The sequence below is a fragment of the Macrobrachium rosenbergii genome, chromosome 48, assembly GCF_040412425.1.
Source record: "Macrobrachium rosenbergii isolate ZJJX-2024 chromosome 48, ASM4041242v1, whole genome shotgun sequence".
Taxonomy (NCBI): Eukaryota; Metazoa; Arthropoda; class Malacostraca; order Decapoda; family Palaemonidae; genus Macrobrachium; species Macrobrachium rosenbergii.
The window spans coordinates 39,698,705-39,717,720 of NC_089788.1; the positions used below are offsets into that span (position 1 = coordinate 39,698,705).

Sequence of the window (19,016 nt, forward strand, 5' to 3'; positions counted from 1 at the left end):
AGTAGCTTCTAAAGATTTTGGACTTACAAGCAAAATTGTTAATGAAGCTATGCATGGTTTGATTAGACAGTTCACCGTCCCTTCCTTCCCTCGGAACGACTTCTACCTTCTTCCAACCTTTCACCGTCCACCTCTGTCTCTTGTGTCAGTCTCAGGAGCCAAACGACACTGCATGATGATATTACTCTATGTAATTTCCCTCCTCTAAAGCGTTTTTGTAAAGTCCCCGCTCAATGCATTCTCTGTAATGAACATCCCGTTTTCTGCAGTGCCTTCACATTCGACCTGGGGTTGACCGAACACATATTATCATTATTGTGAATTGTATATTTTATTGTCTGTTCAAGTGACCATGCATTAAGTATATATAACAGTATTTTTGTAACACATCAGACATTATTAATCAATATGTTTTCTGTATGTACCTGTCCTGTTTTTGTAGAGAAATAGTTTGACCTCAAGTCACTTGTAAATCTTTGTACCCGCAGTCTCTGCGAAGTATGCAGACGTCCGCACGCCGCTTTATAAGCGGATCGCTTCATCAATAAACTAGCAGTACTTGTCTTCCTGCTCATTATTTCGCACCTCTCTCACAGTGGTGACTCCCAAAGTGGTTCCCAGAAGCCATTAACGGACCTAAACGGCGACTAAGTCTTGGCCCGATGAACCAACCCACGCCCATAACAGACGAACTACGGCGCTCTAACAAACATAGCATGCCCTCCAGGACCTCCTCCTCCTCCCCGAGACTGACAGCAGCAGCAGGCACAAAGCAATCAGCCTGTCGAGGGAGATCTTCCTGCAGCAGCTATTGCCGGAGGTCCGTGGGCAGATCACAGAGGCATACACCCTGCTGGTCGAGGACCTGATCAGGGTGGCGCAGCAGCTGATGGACTCCACGAAGGCGGCAAAGCGGGTGTCCACGCCCGCACACCCCATCAACTGCCTCCAGCCAGAGGACCCCACCACGGAAGATGTCAGCATCATCGCCCAGAAGAAGCCATCCCACCAGCAGAAGAGGGAGAGTCCGGGGCTTTGCTATTACCACCTGAGGTTTGGGAAAGCTGCACGGAGAATCGAAACCCCCTGCCTTTTCTTCCCTCTGAAAAAACGGGGCAGGCGGCACCCACCCACTCAGGCCACCATGGCAGCAGCAACTGAAACACCCGGGGGCCCTCACCAGCAGGCTTTTGCGTCCAAGACACCATCTCCGGCAGGATGATGTTGATCGACACTGGAGCCATGCGGTCAGTGTTCCTGCCTTCAAGAGAGGACCGCAGATGTCCACTGGACCCGACTGCCTTCCTGACGGCCGACAACAGGTCCCCCAACCTCTCCTACAGCACCAAGCTCCTGTTGATCTCCATCCTTGGCCGGAGGTACAGGTGGAAATTCATCGTCACGGATGTTAGGACTCCGCTCCTGGGTGCAGATTTCCTCGCCCACTTTGGACTGGCAGTCGACATCGGCCACAAACGCCTGCTGGACACTGAGTCCTGCCAGTCCTTGCCCTTGTCATTGGCCCCCAGGGAGACTGCTGTCTGTTCCGTCACGCCCCACCAGTATGGTTCCGTCCTGAAGGAATTCCCAGAAGTCTTCAAACCCAAGCTTCGCCAGGTGCCTGGGGCCCCTGCCAAACACGGGATATATCATCACATCAAAACAAAGGGCACCCCCGACGCATGCGAAGTTCCGACAGCTTCCCCCACAGCACCTTTAGGAGGCCAAGAAGGCCTTTGCTGAGATGGAAAGGATGAGCATATGCAGAGAGGCTCCCAGCCCATGGGCCTCCCCCCTTCACCTGGTGCAGAAAGAGGACGGCACCTGGAGGCCCTGCAGCGACTACGAGCAGCTCACCCTTGCTACAGAACCTGACCACTACCCTCTGCCAAACATGCAGGACTTAACGGCCTCTTTCCACGGGGCCAAAATATTCTCAAAGTTAGATCTCTTAAAATCATATTTTCAGGTACCAGTAGCACCAGAAGACATCCCTAAAACCGCCATCATCACACCTTTCGGGTCCTACGTCTTCACCTTCTCCACCTTCAGCCTAAGGAATGCGGGCGTGACCTTCCAGAGGTTGATGGGCAGCATCCTTGGGGACCTGGACTTCTGCATCTGCTACGTCAATGATATCCTAATTTTTTCCAGATCCCAGAAGGAACACCTGCGGCACGTCTGGAAGGTTTGACAAGTGCACCTTCGGCGTCGAGAAGGTGGAATTCCTGGGCCACGAGATATCCCCAGGGGGCATCCACCCAATGTCGTCGAAGGTCGAGGCTGTCGAGAAGTTCCCCACCCCTGCCTCCATCAGGGCCGTACAAGAATTCCTCAGAATGGGCAACTACTACAGAAGATTCATCCTGGGGATCGCACACACCATGGCCCCCCTGATGGAGGTCCTCAAGGGTCATCCAAAGACCTTAGTGTGGGGCCCCCGACCAGCAGAAGGCCTTCCTCCTGATGAAGGGTGCCCTCTCCAAGACAACATCTTTGGCCCACCAGGACCCCAACGTCCCCCTCCAACTGACGACGGACACCAGCAATGTCGCCTGCGGAGCCATCCTGGAACAAGTCATCAGCGCGACCCCTCAGCCCATCGCCTTCTTCAGCAGGAGGCTCAGCCCCACAGAGTCCAGCTACAGCACCTTCGACTGGGAACTCTTCGCAGTATACCAGGTGGTACGTCACTTCAAATTCCTCTTGGAAGGGACGCCCTTCACGATTTGGATTGACCACCAGCTGCTGATCCACGCCTTCATGAAGCTGGGGGACGCATGGTCCTCTAGGCAGCAGCGGCACCTCGCGGCCATCGCGGAGTTCATGTGCACCATCAAATATCTCCCCGGCAAGAAGAACCCAGTAGCTGACGCCCTCTCGAGGATCGCGATCGACGCAGTGCAGCTTGCGATCAACTTTGAGGACCTCACTCGCGAACAGGTCGCCGACCCAGAGACCCCAGCCTACCATACAGCCATCATGTCGCTGAAGTGAGAGGACGTGCCCCTCGGCCCTGGAAGGTCAACAATGCTGAGTGACGTGAGCACTGGCCATTTCCGCCCCTTGGTGCCCGCCTCCAGACGTCAGCTGGTCTTCAACGTCATCCACGGCCTATCCCACCCTGCCAGAAGGACGACGGCCAGGCTACTGATGGAGAAGTTCGTCTGGCACGGCATATGGAAGGATGCGATGGCCTGGGCAAGGCAATGCATGCAGTGTCAGGCCAGCAAAGTAGGGCGGCACACAGATTTTGGGGTGGGCAAGTTTTCCACAGCCAAAGAGACGCTTCGGGCACATCCACGTCGACATGGTTGGTCCTCTTCCCCCATCAGGAGGAGGAAGATACCTTCTAACAGTCGTCGACCGCTCCACCAGGTGGCCCGAAGCTACGCCCATGCAAGAAACCACCTACAGTGCATGCGCAGAAGCCCTCCTCTCCAGCTGGATCAGCTTGTTCGGTGTCCCGGACCACATAACGACAGACAGAGGTCCCACTTTCCTATCCGAGCTGTGGACCTCCCTGGCATGCCTGCTGGGGACCACTCATCACAGCACCACCGCCTACAACCCTTTAAGAGGTGCAAAAGAAAAACGAGCAGGTAAAAAGTGAACTGCTGATTTATTCATGATCCAGGCGGTTTATATAGCGGCAGACTGGCACCGTGCCGCGGAAAACAATGGAAGCAAGGGTGACCGATGTCGATAACAATTAACAATAAAATACAGCGAACGAGTACAATTTATAATGTGAAAACAGACAGAATTAAAGTTAAATACAATCTTGATGCCTGCGAAAGAAGAAATACATGGCACATAAATAGAGGACAGATAAATAATTACATACACAGTTTAAATGATTGAATTTACATGACCTGGCCCGTCAGGTGTGACGAATTGCAGATACAAAGAAAATGGGCCATCACCAAAGAAAACTCGCTCAGCAGGGACTTTACAAAAAGCATGATCAGCAGAGACTGTACAAATGACTTTACAAATCGAGCGTGCTGTGTGAGTCCGCTAATGACGCTGGTGATTTTGCCGACGAGGGTCAGCACGCCCAAACGCTGGTTCAGCGCCGTGATTAGTCCGTTAAGGGTGTGAGTAAGCTCCTGAAGCCAAGACTGAATCGCCGTATGGGTCCGCTAATGGCTTCGGGAACCACTCCGGGGTCACCACTTTAAGAGGTGCAAAAGAAACAAGCAGGTAAAAAGTGAACTGCTGATTTATTCATGATCCAGGCAGTTTATGTAGCGGCAGACTGGCGTCGCGCCACGGAAAACAATGGAAGCAAGGGTGACCTGAGGTCAATAACAATTAACAATAAAATACAGCGAACGAGTACAATTTACAATGTGAAAACAGACAGAATTAAAGTTGAATACAATCTTGATGCCTGCGAAAGAAGAAATACACGGTACATAAATTGAGGACAGATAAATAATTACATACACAGTTTAAATGATTGAATTTATGTGACCTGGCCTGTCAGGTGTGACGGATTGCAGATACAAAGAAAATGGGCCATCACCAAAGAAAACTCGCTCAGCAGGGACTTTACAAAAAGCATGATCAGCAGAGACTGTACAAATGACTTTACAACCCCGCAGCCAGCGGAATGGTGGAAAGGTTCGACAGGTCCCTGAAGGCGTCCCTCATGGCTCTTGCACCTCTGAGAATTGGAAGTACCAGCTGCCTTGGGTCCTCCTCGCATTGAGAACCGCACCCAGAGCCAACTCCGACCACTCCTCAGCAGAAAAAGTCTACAGGCAGACCCTGATAGTCCCAGGGGAACTCGTCACAGAAGACAGGGACGACATAGCAATGCAGAGGTTCCGTGACAGAGAACATACACCGACAGGACGTCCCCCTTCACACCTCCCGGTCTGTCCTCCACCACCCACGTCTTCATCAGGGATGATGCCGTGCAGCCACCCTTAACCAGGCCCTACAGAGGACCTTTCCTTGTGCTTGAAAGGGACAAAAAAGCATTCTGGGTAGCCATCCACGGAAGGGAAGACTGGATATTGGTAGACTGCCTCAAGCCCACATTCCTGGAGGAGGACGCCGGGGGCGGTTTCCAAAGCTTCCCACAGGATATAGCAACCCCCCGGCCAGCCCCATGCGCAGGAAAACATTGTGGCCGTCCCCGGAAAACCATGAAACCAGGCAGGGCGGCACCCCAACACACCGCTCCAGAGGGCGCCGGTGAAGGTGATCACCCCCTCCAGTTGACATTGAGAAAGCGGGGCCTCCTCCATCGCCCGAGCAGATACCTGCTTTGATCAGACGTTACCTACGTCTTTGGGGGGTAGTATTGTAAAGTCCCTGCTCAGCGCGTTCTCTTTAGTGAACATCCCGTTTTCTGCGGTGCCTTCACATTCGACCGGGGGTCGACCGAGCACATATTATTATCATTATTGTGAATTGTATATTTTATTGTCTGTTCAAGTGACCATGCATTATGTATATGTAACAGAGTATTTTTGTAACACATCAGACATTATTAATCATTATGTTTTCTGTATGTACCCATACTGTTCTTGTAGAGAAATAGTTTGACCTCAGGTCACCTATAAACCTTTGTACCCGTGGTCTCTGCAAAGTACGCAGACATCTGCACGCCGCTTTATAAGTGGATTGCTTCATCAATAAATTAGCAGTACTTGTCTTCCTCCTCATTATTCCGCACACTTATAAACCCATTTTTCACGTTGCAGATTGTTCGCACATTTTTTTTTTACCAATGTATTTTAGTTTTTATTAAATAACGTAAGTAAATATAGCCTATGTTAACTGGTAAGGAGACGTCTGCACCAATCAGTTAATAGCATTATTACTTAACTACATGAACAAAAGCGGCATTCCCATTTACAATGTCTCGTGAACTCAAGGGGTAAAAGAAATAATTTCCCCGATTGTACATGATGCTGATGTCAGTTTATATGTGTCTGTTACCTTTAATAACAGCATCGGTGTGTTAACTATATTTATACCACATTAATACACAAACTGCAGAATTTTGAACGAACCAAGTGTAGAAAATTACACACACACGTGTATATATCGTCTCATGAAAATTATTCGAAAACAATTAATCGAAAACAATTATTCGAAAACAATTACTCGAAAAACAGCTATTCGAACAGAAAATTGTTCGAAAGAAAATTACTCTAATAGGCAATTGTTCGAAGTGAAAGTTATTCGAATTGTTGTTTGAAATGATAACAAACGTTATCGGGAAATACCGGAAAATTACTCTCATAGGCAATTGTTCAAATTGAAATTTTGAATTGTTGTTTGAAGTGATAACACTCGTTGTCGAAGGCATGCAGCCAGTAGCCTACCAAGAACTTCATTTCCTCAGAATACTGCAGCCCTCCAAAGATGGCCGAATACATTTTAAGTGAAAAAGGCACGCCTTCTATGCTTAAAATCGATGGGGTTGTATTCATGAAAGACAAACAAGTTGATACCAAGATATATTGGAAGTGCAATAAGTTCGCATCGTGTTGCAAAAGCCGTGCAATTACTAATGATGGTGAAGTGACTAAAGTTCCTCGTGAACACAATCATTCTGGTGATGCCGTAAACGCCCAAGTGCCTAGTTTTATGAACAAAGTGAAAAATGATGCTAAAGAAACCCCCGTGATTCTCCTCAACATGTCATATCCACTGCCACTGCTGCCTCGCAATTAAGTGGAAGTGTCGCGCAAGCTTTACCTGCAATAAGCTCTATAAAAAGAACTCTTCACAATGTAAGAGAGCAGGCTTATCTAATCCTATTCATAGAAGGGAAATTGTTTTAACTAATGAGCAGACTAAAACTAATAAAGGGAAGCATTTTTTGCTATATGATTCAGGTCCCTACGATGTTGAGATACTTATTTTTTCAACCCAGAAAAATTTGAGTAAACTTGAGAAGTGAACATTTACAAGTGGATGGGACGTTTCAAACTGTACCTCAGCTATTTAAACAATTATATACAGTACATGCTGTGAAGAATAACTTTACCATTCCGGTGGTCTATGCCTTCCAGATAAAAGGGCAGAAACTTAGAGAAGATTGTTTGCTCAAATTAAGTCTAGGGTTCAAAGTTTACCAGTTTCAACCATAACGTCAGATTTCGAACTTGCAACTATAACTGCTGTTAAAGAAGAATTTAAACAGCTTCTCATTATGGCTGCCTTTTCCACTTAGACCAGTGCTTGTACCGAAAGATTTGTGATTGTGGTCTAAAGGTGAGATATGATACAGATTCCGAATTTGCTTTAAGAATTCGAATGATGTTAGCGCTAGCCTTTGTCCCCGTAGACAAAGTTACCGAATCATTTGAAGCGTTATTAGCTTCAAATATATATCCTTCAATAGCAAATCCTGTTTTAGATTATTTTGAAGATGCATGGATTGGTCGTCCTTCAAGACGTCATCGACGTAGTCCTATGTTTGAAATAAGTATATTATATATGGTCTTGTTTTGAGAGAGTCATCAATGCTGATTTGCCAAGGTCTAACGACGCACTTGCAGGATGGATGGCACAGGGGTTTTTTACAGCAAGTGTCATCGCATCATCCAAAAATATGGAAGTTCCTAGACGCTCTAAAAAGAGACCAGGATTTGCAAGACATTCATACTGCAAAACTAAGAGCAGGGAGCCAAACTATGAAGAGTTCCAAGAAATGCCGTGACTTAAATGAAAGGCTAAAAAAATTAGTGGCAACCTTTGACGAGTATTCAGTAGTAGAGTATTTGCGCGCTGTAGCACATAACTTGCATTTATTAGTGAATTTTATTTTATCATGAATATATTTTAATAGATTTTTTTATTGCAAATAACTTTCTTTTGTATATTTGCTTTTTTATTTATTTATTTTTTTTTTGCACCTTTGTTTGAATAAAGAATTTTGCATTTTGAATGAATATGTTGTTTTTACACGCCGTTTGAATAAAGAATTTTGCATTTTGAATAATTATAATTTCTTATAGTTGTCCTTTCGAATAAATTTCATTCTAACAATTTTCCATTTGAATAAATGTTTTTCGAATATCTGTTTTCTAATAAAATTGTTTTCGAATAATTATTTTCAAACAATTTTCACATAATCGTATATATATATATATATATATATATATATATATATATATATATATATATATATATATATATATATATATATCACATAACCACAGGTGAAAAATAAGAAACGGGGTGTAGGTCCTGACCGGTTTCGACTTTATTTCCAAGCCATTGACGAAGGACTGATACAGAGTATGAGAAGTTACAAATATATATACTACAAGAACAGTACTGACGAACAAACAAAACCGTTAGAGACTACATATCCCCCCTCATGCTGGTGTCGAGGTAGGAGTGGCCTTTAAAACTCATGTGGCTAAAAATCACAATATACTCTCAGGGGACAATGCTGATAAACAAACCATATGCCATCTCAGATCCACACCTGACAGGTGTCACGGAGGCGGAGTTTGGAAACTCATTAACACTACTACCCTCGTACTGTGTTTACAAATATGATAATCCTATTTTCATACATCTCTACTGCCTACCTTAAAGTTTAAACAATTTACAAATTTCTTTTGATATTAAAAGTACCTTAATTGAACTGATTAAATTATGTGTAAAAGATTGTAAATTTGAATTTAATGGTAAATTTTACTCACAAAATTTTGGTATGGCAATGGGAAACCCTCTATCCCAGTGTTAATAACTTATATATGGAATTTTTTGAAAAGTAGATATTAAACAACATAATCCCACGTAATGTAACATGGTTTAGGTATGTTGACGACATAATTTGTGTATGGCCAGGGAACCAAGATGTAAATAACTTTTTTGCCAAGTTAAATCAAGTAGTACCATCAATTAAATTCACGATGGAAACGCAAAATGATGGGTGCTTACCGTTTTTGGATGTCCTCATATGAAGAAATAGAAATGGGTTTAAATATAGTGTTTATAGAAAACCCACTAATATTTCCTCCTATGTGGATTTCTATTCTGAACAAAGTGATAAGGTTAAAAAGTCAGTGTTTTCATCTATGTTTTTAAGAGCATTACGGGTATGTAGCCCTGAATATATTGATGATGAAATAGATAAGATTAGGAATGCAGGCAAGAAATTGAAATATCCTGATAGTGTATTAAACAGTGCATTTGAAGCGGCAAAAAGACTATGTATCAAAACCAGAAAGAACCTTACAACACAAAAAAATTTGCTTGTTCTGCCTTATAATAATAATATGAAAGATATCCCTCATCTTCTTAAGAATTTTGGTGTTAATGTCGCATTTAAGAACAATAAAACAATGAAAAATGTACTTATCAAGAACTCCCCTGACAATACTAAAGGGTGTGTATATAAAATTCCGTGTAAGTCTTGTGACAACTTTTATATTGGCCAAATAAAAGTCAGCATAAGAAATGTGAGATACAACAGTGGTATATTTGGCCAAATACTATCAACTGGGAAGGCACTGGATACCTTAGTTAAAAGACCGCTTGATCAACAGCATAAGAAATGTATTTTAGAGCTAAGAACCAATTGGTTACCTAGCAACGGGAACAGTGTGTCCGAACTATTATACCGAGAAATTAATGTTATCACCAGAAATAAATTCCTCTAATTCTTCATTGGCCGGTCGGGAACAATCATACTAGTCAAGAACTCAACCGAAACGAGGAACTGGGAAAAAAGGATTGTATATTCTAATAATGCACTGGAAAGGAATATCATTGAATCTAGCTTTATAAAAGAAAGTTACAACCATAATATGAATATCAGTCAAGGGATTTATAAACTTGATCCTTTAATATCAAAAGAAATCTGCGAATTGTTTAAACTTTAAGGTAGGCAGTAGAGATGTAGGAAAATAGGATTATCATATTTGTAAACACAGTACGAGGGTAGTAGTGTTAATGAGTTTCCAAACTCGGCCTCCGTGACACCTGTCAGGTGTGGATCTGAGATGGTGTATGGTTTGTTTATCAGCATGGTTCCCTGAGAGTATATTGTGATTTTTAGCCAAATGAGTTTTAAAGGCCACTCCTACCTCGACACCGGCCTGGGAGGGGATATGTAGTCTCTAACGGTTTTGTATGTGCGTCAGTACTGTTCTTGTAGTATATATATTTGTGACTTCTCATACTCTGTATCAGTCCTTCGTCAATGGCTTGGAAATAAAGTCGAAACCGGTCAGGACCTACACCCTGTTTCTTATTTTTCACCTGTGGTTATGTTTGATAAATGAATCACGTACAAAAGTGATAATAATCATATATATATAATTATATATATATATATATATATATATATATATATATATATATATATATATATATATATATATATATATATATATATATATATATATATACTTTATTCTTTCCCAACATGCACCTTTTTTTCTCTAGAGGGAGGAGGGTGTGCTAAATGGAGTCTGGTAGAGAACCCAGTCTCAGGGATCGAGAGACTGATTACTGTTCCAGTGCCATGATGCCCACTGCTCCAACCAAAGCTCAAAAAGAGGGCAAGGGCGTGTTTCGTTGGAACCTATCAGACCTGGTCTGGGTTTGAACTTGGGACCAGAGCGGTACCACTGGGGGAGAGAGGGAAACAGCACCAGAGAGAGAGAGAGAGAGAGAGAGAGAGAGAGAGAGAGAGAGAGAGAGAGAGAGAGAGAGAGAGATGCTCTTCCTCGGTCATGACTACAACTTCTGCAGGTAGGTGAAGTAAATGAATCCTTCATGACAGGAGCATAACAGAATTGGTGGTAGTTTTCGTATTATTTGAATCCACGCCGGAGACAGAGTATGAATAATGTAGATTGCAGAGATAGGTATAAGAATAGGGATACCTAGTAAATAAGTCGTTATCTAGTGTGAAATGCGGGGCAGTTGGTACTCGGAGCTTAGAGGAGAATTTCTTGTGCTTGCATTTTTACCCGGGAGACAACTGTACATGGCGAACGATGGTTGGTCTTTCTCAGCTGGTAATTTAGTGAAGGTGATTATTTGGTGTCGGGTGTTTTACTGCGGTCTTCGGGGTAGTTATATATTTGTGTGTTTTTAGCTGAAGTGTGTTTAGTGTTCCGAGTTGGCGGTCGCTGGGATTCGAGGCATGGAGACAGTGTTTGTCTTTTTGGGTTTTCATTTTTGGTTGGTTTAAGATATTATTTTCTTTCTTCTGTCTTTTGTTTTCCTCTTGTGGAATTATGAGGTGAAGTAGCTTATTTATGTGGGAAGACTTTATTCAGGGTTTTTCTTTTTTTCCTTATCAAGTTATTGTTATTGGTGCATTACGGGCTGCTCTAGGAGCAAGAGCCCGTGCTGGCACAAGGTGAGCTAAATCTGAAACAACAACAATAGTGGTGCAGAGTGTAGGATGTAATGGGTGGTTTGCCTACCTAGCGAATCTCCTGGGTCGTATCGCTGTTGCGCGACTTAGTCAGCAGAGTGTAGGCTATTGCATGGAGACAAAGGGTTGGTGATATCGGTGGTGAATTTTTCTTCCTTTATTTCTGTTTCTCTTGTGTGGGTTCTCGTGAGTTAACCCTGAAATTTTATGTGACGTATAGGCGATAGTGCTCAGCTGTTCGCACATGGCCATGAGAAGGGATTTGCTCCCGTGGAGTTTGTGAGTAATAGTCGGTTAAGGGGATAACAATGTTTTTTTTTTTTTTGTTCGTTTTGTTTTGTGTTAGAGCATATTGTGCAAGGTTTCAGCATTACAGTATATGTGTTTATGGTCGGGGAAAGTTTTTACGGGGGTGTAGAGTAGTTGCCGTTCACGTAGAAACCAGAAAGGGAAATTATTGAAAATGGCTCTCGGGGACGGGCGATAGCCTCAGACATTGATTCATAGGGTAACAACTTGCAGCCTTTTGCAAGGTTGGTGAATGGGGTTTTGATACAGCCTGTCCAGATTTTTATTGAGAGCATTCAGAATCATTTGAATATGAAGAAAATCACAGACCAGACAGATGACTTTAATGAGGCAAAAGGATTTCTTGCTCTAGACGTGGGAGACATTGGAAAACGCTGTCGTAACTTTACGAAATGCCGGACTTGGGATGGCACGAAGGTTTTTCTAAGAATTGCATATAGAGCAGATGAATGTGGTGATTTGGTTCGGGATATGAAAGTATTCTATAAGATCAGTAAGGGGCAGAGTTCTATGGTAAACTATAGCTCACAATTATCTGATGCAGCGTCGGATTTAGTGGAGAAATGAAAAGGGTCTGGCTGGGCACGGGGCCATTCCATATCGTTAGCGCATTTTCAGAAGTTGCTGCGTTTCTCCTGGCTTTTGAATGAGGTTTCGGACGCCATTGAGAGCAGTTTTGATAGTCCGGTAGAGCCTATGTCTGATGAATCATTTATTTTTGCCCAAATTAGAAAGCACATGTCATAATGCCCACTGGCAGATAGCACATTTTTCAATTGGGGGCTGAAAACCACGATGGGGGCTCAAAGGAACTTTCCGCAGGGAGATTCAGATTTTGCATAAGGTAATTTTTGTGCTGAAGTGGAGAGTGATAGAAGACCTACGGGTCAAACACCACAGTTTCGATGCTTTAGTTGCAATAGGCAGGGTCACTCGAAGAAATTTTGCAGAGTTAAATACTGTGGCGGGTGTAGGAGTTCAGCTCATTCTCGGCTGTTCTGTGCGACGCGTCGCTCAAAAAGGGCAATGGTAGGCCACTTACTACTCAGTGGCGAGTGGTCATTGTAAAGGAACTGTGACTGTGGACATAATTACAATGGGGACTTATCTGGGTGAGGGAGTGATATAAGGAAGAATCCCATTTATAATTTTGGTGTTTGCTAAGATGTTTTGTTGGGGAAGATATTCATTTATCATTTACATTCTTTTGGGTTCTTTTAAGCATTTTTCTTATTTACCATGTTTTTAACTTGTTATGTATTAGCTTCACAGAATAAAGTTTATTTATAAGATAGGTTTGATTTCCACACTTTAGAAATAGGAACAGAGGTCTGAGAGAGAGAGAGAGAGAGAGAGAGAGAGAGAGAGAGAGAGAGAGAGAGAGAGATCTCGAAGGCTGTCGTGGTAGGCTAATATCGTTTGCAACTTTTAAGAAGGTAGGTGAAAAACAAAGTTGTATGGGTTTTACCATACATATACAGTATATATATATATATATATATATATATATATATATATATATATATATATATATATATTTATATATATATATATATATATATATATATATATATATATATATATATATATATATATATATATATATATATCTTATATATCAAAATGAATGTTTGTGTGTGGGAATATTTGTATCTTAGTATATTTGTATGTTTGTAGCTTTGTGAGCTATAGAAATCTGAACTGCCTGACCAATCTAGACAAAATTTGGCACATAGCCATCATTTGACCTAACTTAGAAAATAGGGTAGGTTCAAACACGTAGCCCCTTCCCCCTTCCCTTTGTTACTTATGTGGTTCCAGCTTTACCAATCTAGACAAAATTTGGCACGTGGTCATCATTTGACCCAACTTGGAAAATAGGGTAGGTTTCAAATCCGTAGGCCCTTCCTCTTCCCTTGTTACTTATGTGGTACCCACTTGACCAATCTAGACAAAACTTGGCACGTGGTCACCATTTGACCCAACTTAGAAAATAGGGTAGGTTTCAAACACATAGCTTATTCCCCCTTCCCTTTGTTACTTATGTGGTACCTGCTTGACCAGTCCAGACAAAATTTGGCATGTGGCCATCATTTGACCTAACTTAGAAAATAGGGGAGGTTTCAAACCCGTAGCCCCTTTCCCTTCCCTTTGTTACTTATTTGGTACCTGCTTGAACAATCTACATAAAATTTGGCATGTGGTCATCATTTGACCCAACTTAGAAAATAGGGTATGTTTCAACTCTGTAGCCCCTTCCTCTTCCCTTTGTTACTTATATGGTACTCCCTTGACCAATCTAGACAAAATTTGGTACATGTCATCATTTGACCCACCTTAGAAAATATGGTAGATTTCAAACATGTAGCCCCTTCCTCTTCCCTTTGTTACTTATGTGGTACCCACTTGACCAATATGGAGAAAATTTGGAATATATCCATCATTTGACCTGACTTAGAAAATAGGTAGGTTTCAAACCCGTAGCCCCTTCCTCTTCCTTTTATTACTTATGTGGTACCCACTTGACTGATGTAGACAAAATTTGGCAAGTGGTCATCATTTGACCCAACTTAGAAAATAGGGTAGGTTTCAAATATGTAGCCCCTTCCTCTTCCCTTTGTTACTTATGTGGTAACTGCTTGACCAATGTAGACAAAATTTGGGACATGGCCATCATTTGACCCAACTTAGCAAATAGGGTAGGTTTCAAACCAATGGCCCCTTCCTCTTCCCTTCTTACTTATATGGTACCTGCTTGACCAATCTAGACAAAATTTGGCATGTGGCCATCATTTGACCCAACTTAGAAAATAGGGTAGGTTTCAAACCAATAGCCAATTCCTCTTCCTTTTGTTACTTATGTGGTAACTGCTTGACCAATCTAGACAAAATTTGGCACAAGGCCATCGTTTGACCCAACATAGGAAATAGGGTAGATTTCAAACCTCTAGTCCCTTCTTGTTCCGTTTGTTACTCATTTGGTAACAACTTGACCAATCTAGAAAAAATTTGTCATATGGCCATCATTTGACGCAACTTAGCAAATAGGGTAGGTTTCAAAACCATAGCCCCTTTCCCCTCCCCTTTGTTACTTATGTGGTAACCGCTTGACCAATCTAGACAAAATTTGGCATGTGACCCTCACTTCACCCAACTTAGAAAATAGGGTAGGTTTCAGACCAATAGCCCATTCCTCTTCCTTTTGTTACTTATGTGGTAACTGCTTGACCAATCTAGACAAAATTTGGCATAAGGCCATCTTTTGACCCAACATAGGAAATAGGGTAGATTTCAAACCCCTAGTCCCTTCCTGTTCCGTTTGTTACTCATTTGGTAACGACCAATCTAGAAAAAATTTATCATATGGCCATCATTTGACCCAACTTAGCAAATAGGGTAGGTTTCAAAACCATTGCCCCTTCCCCCTCCCCTTTGTTACTTATGTGGTAACCGCTTGACCAATCTAGTCAAAATTTGGCATGTGACCATCACTTCACCCAACTTAGAAAATAGTTAGGTTTCAAACCCATACCCCTTCCCCCGTCTCTTTGTTACTTATATGGTAACTGCTTGACCAATTAAGACAAAATTTGGCACATGGCCATCATTTGACCCAACTTAGAAAATAGGGTAGGTTTCAAACCCGTAGCCCCTTCCTCTTCCCTTTGTTTCTTATGTGGTAACTGCTTGACCAATCTAGACAAACTTAGAAACATAGCCATCATTTGACCCAACTTAGAAAATAGGGTAGGTTTCAAACCCGTAGCCCCTTCCTCTTCTCTTTGTTACTTATGTGGTAACCGCTTGACCAATCAAGAAAAAATTTGGCACATGGCCATCATATGGTCCAACTTTGAAAAAAGGTAGGTTTCAAACTAGTAGCCTCTTCCTCTTTCCTTTGTTACTTATGTGGTAACCTCTTCACCAATTTAGAAAAAAATTGGCACATGGACATCATTTGACCCAACTTAGAAAATAGGGTAGGTTTCAAATCCTTAGCCACTTCCTCTTCCCTTTGTTGCTTATGTGGTACTTGCTTGATCAAACTAGACAAAATTTGGCACATGGCCATCATTTGACCCAACTTAGAAAACAGGGCAGGTTTCAAACCCTTAGCCCCTTCCATTTCCCTTTGTTACTTATATGGTACCCACTTGACCAATCAAGACAAAATTTGGCACATGGACACCATTTAACCCAACTTAGAAAATAGGGTAGGTTTCAAACCCATAGCCCCTTTCACTTCCCTTTATTATTTGTGTGATACCCACTTGAACAGTGAAGACAAAATTTGGCACATGGCCACCATTTGACCCAACGTAGAAAATAGGGCAGGTTTCAAACTGGTAGCCCCTTCCACTTGTCTTTGTCACTCGTGTGGTACCCACTTGACCCATCTAGACAAAATTTGGCACATGGCCATCATTTGACCCAACTTAGAAAATAGGGGAGGTTTCAAACCCATAGCCCCTTGCTCTTTCTTTTCTTATTTACGTGGTAACTGCTTGACCAAGCTAGACAAAATTTGGCAAATGGCCATCATTTGACCCAAATTAGAAAATAGGGTAGGTTTCAAACCTGTAGCCCCTCCCTCTTCCCTCTAGACAAAATTTGGCACATGGCCATCATTTGACCCAACTTAGAAAATAGGGTAGGTTTCAAACCCGTAGCCCGTTCCTCTTCCCTTTGTCACTTATGTGGTACCCGCTTGACCAATCTAGACAAAATTTAGCACATGCCCATAATTTGACCCACCCTGGAAAATAGGCTAGGTTTCAGACTGTAGCCCCTTCCTCTTCCCTTTGTTACTTATGTGGTAACTGGTTGACCAAACTAGACAAAATTTGGCACATGGCTATCATTTGACCCAGCTGACAAAATATGGTAGGTTTCAAACCCGTAGCCACTTCCCCCTTCCCTTTATTACACATATGGTAACCGCTTGACCAAACTAGGCAAAATTTAGCACATGGCCATTATTTGACCCAACTGAGAAAATATGGTAGGTTTCAAACCCGTAGCAACTTCCCACTTCCCCCTGCCCTTTATTACACATATGGTAACCACTTGACCAATCTAGACAAAATTTAGCACATGGCCATTATTTGACCCAACTGAGAAAATATGGTAGGTTTCAAACCCATAGCCACTTCCCACTTCCCCCTTCCCTTTATTACACATATGGTAACCGCTTGATCAATCTAGACAAAATTTGGCACATGGCCATCATTTGACCCAACTTAGAAAATAGGGTAGGTTTCAAACCTGTAGCCCCTTCCTCTTCCCTGTGTTACTTGTGTGGTACCCGCTTGACCAATGTAGACAAACTTTGGCGCATGGCCACCATTTGACCCAACTTAGAAAATAGGGTAAGTTTCAAACCTGTAGCAACTTCCTCTTGCCTTAGTTACTTACGTGGTACCCGCTTGACCAATCTAGACAAAATTTGGCACATGGCCACCCTTTGACCCAACTTAGAAAACAGTTTAAGTTTCAAACCCATAGCAACTTCCTCTTCCCTTTGTTACTGATGTGGTATCCACTTGACCAATCAAGACAAAATTTGGCACATGGCCATCATTTGGCCCAACCTAGAAAATAGGGTAGGTTTCAAAGCTGTAGTCCCTTCCTCTTCCCTTTGTAACTTATGTGGTCACCGCTTGACCAATCTAGACAAAATTTGGCACACATGGCCATCATTTGACCCAAATTAGAAAACACGGTAGGTTTGAAACCCTTAGCCCCTTCCCCCATCCCTTTGTTACTTATGTGGCACCTGCTTGACCAGTCTAGACAAAATTTGGCACATGGCCATCATTTGACCCAACTTAGAAAATAGGGTAGGTTTAGTTCTTCGTTGGAGGGTGGGTAGAGCTCTCGGCTAGCATGCTGTTGGCCCAGCGTTCGACTCTCCAACCAGCCAATGAAGAATTAGAGGGAATATATTTCTGGTGATAGAAATTAATTTCTCGTCATAATTTGATTCGGATTCCACAATAAGCTATAGGTCCCATTGCTAGGTAACCAGTTGGTTCTTAGCCACGTAAAATGAATCTAATCCTTCAGGTTAGCCTGAGGAGAGCTGTTAATCAGCTCAGTGGTCTGGTTAAACTAATATATACTTAACTTTTTTTAAACCCGTAGCCCCTCCCTCTTCCATTTGTTATACATATGGTAACCGGTTGACCAACCTAGACAAAATTTGGCACATGACCAACATTTGACCCAACTTAGAAAATAGGGTAGGTCTCAAACCCGTAGCCCCTTCCTCTTACCTTGGTTACTAATGTGGTACCTGCTTGACCAATCTAGACAAAATTTAGCACATACCCATAATTTGACCCAACTTAGAAAATAGGGTAGGTTTCAGACCGTAGCCCATTCCTCTTCCATTTGTTACTTATGTGGTAACTGCTTGACCAATCTAGACAAAATTTGGCACATGGCAATCATTTGACCCAAATGAGAAAATATGGATGGTTTCAAACCCGTAGCTACTTCCCCCTTCCCTTTATTACACATATGGTAACTGCTTGACCAATCTAGACAAAATTTAGCACATGGTCATCTTTTGACCCAACTTAGAAAATAGGGTAGGTTTCAAACCCGTAGCCCTTTCCTCTTCCCTGTGTTACTTATGTGGTACCCGCTTGACTAATGTAGACAAAATTTGGCACATGGCCACCATTTGACCCAACTTAGAAAATAGGGTAAGTTTCCAACCCGTAGCAACTTCCTCTTCACTTCGTTACTTATGTGGTACCCACTTGACCAATCAAGACAAAATTTGGCACATGGCCATCATTTGACCCAATTTGGAAAATAGGGTAGGTTTCTAACCTCTAGTCACTGCCTCTTCCCTTTGTTACTTATGTGATCACCACTTGACCAATCTAGACAAAATTTGGCACACATTTGACCCAAATTAGAAAATAGGTAGGTTTCAAACCCGTAGCCCCTTCCCCCACCCCCTTGTTACTTATTTGGTACCCACTTGACCAATCAAGACAAAATTTGCACATGGCCATCATTTGACCCATCTTAGAAAATAGGGTAGGTTTCTAACCTCTAGTCACTTTCTCTTCCCTTTGTTACTGAAGTGATCACCACTTGACCAATCTAGACAATATTTGGCACACATTTGACCCAAATTAGAAAATATGGTAGGTTTCAAACCCGCAGCCCCTTCCCCCATCCCTTTGCTAGTTATGTGGTACCCACTTGACCAATCTAGACAAAATCTGGCTCGTGGCCATTATTTGACCCATCTTAGAAAATAGGGTAGGGTTTAAACCTGTCACCCCTTCCTATTCCCTTTGTACTTATGTGG

General features: G+C 42.6%; 1 protein-coding gene across 1 annotated transcript in view; it reads left to right on the top strand.

The window, feature by feature from the left end:
* LOC136831352 (uncharacterized) overlaps nucleotides 1-19,016 on the top strand; it is a 331,128-nt gene that overhangs the window by 66,997 nt on the left and 245,115 nt on the right. The gene's annotated exons all lie outside the window — the stretch shown is intronic.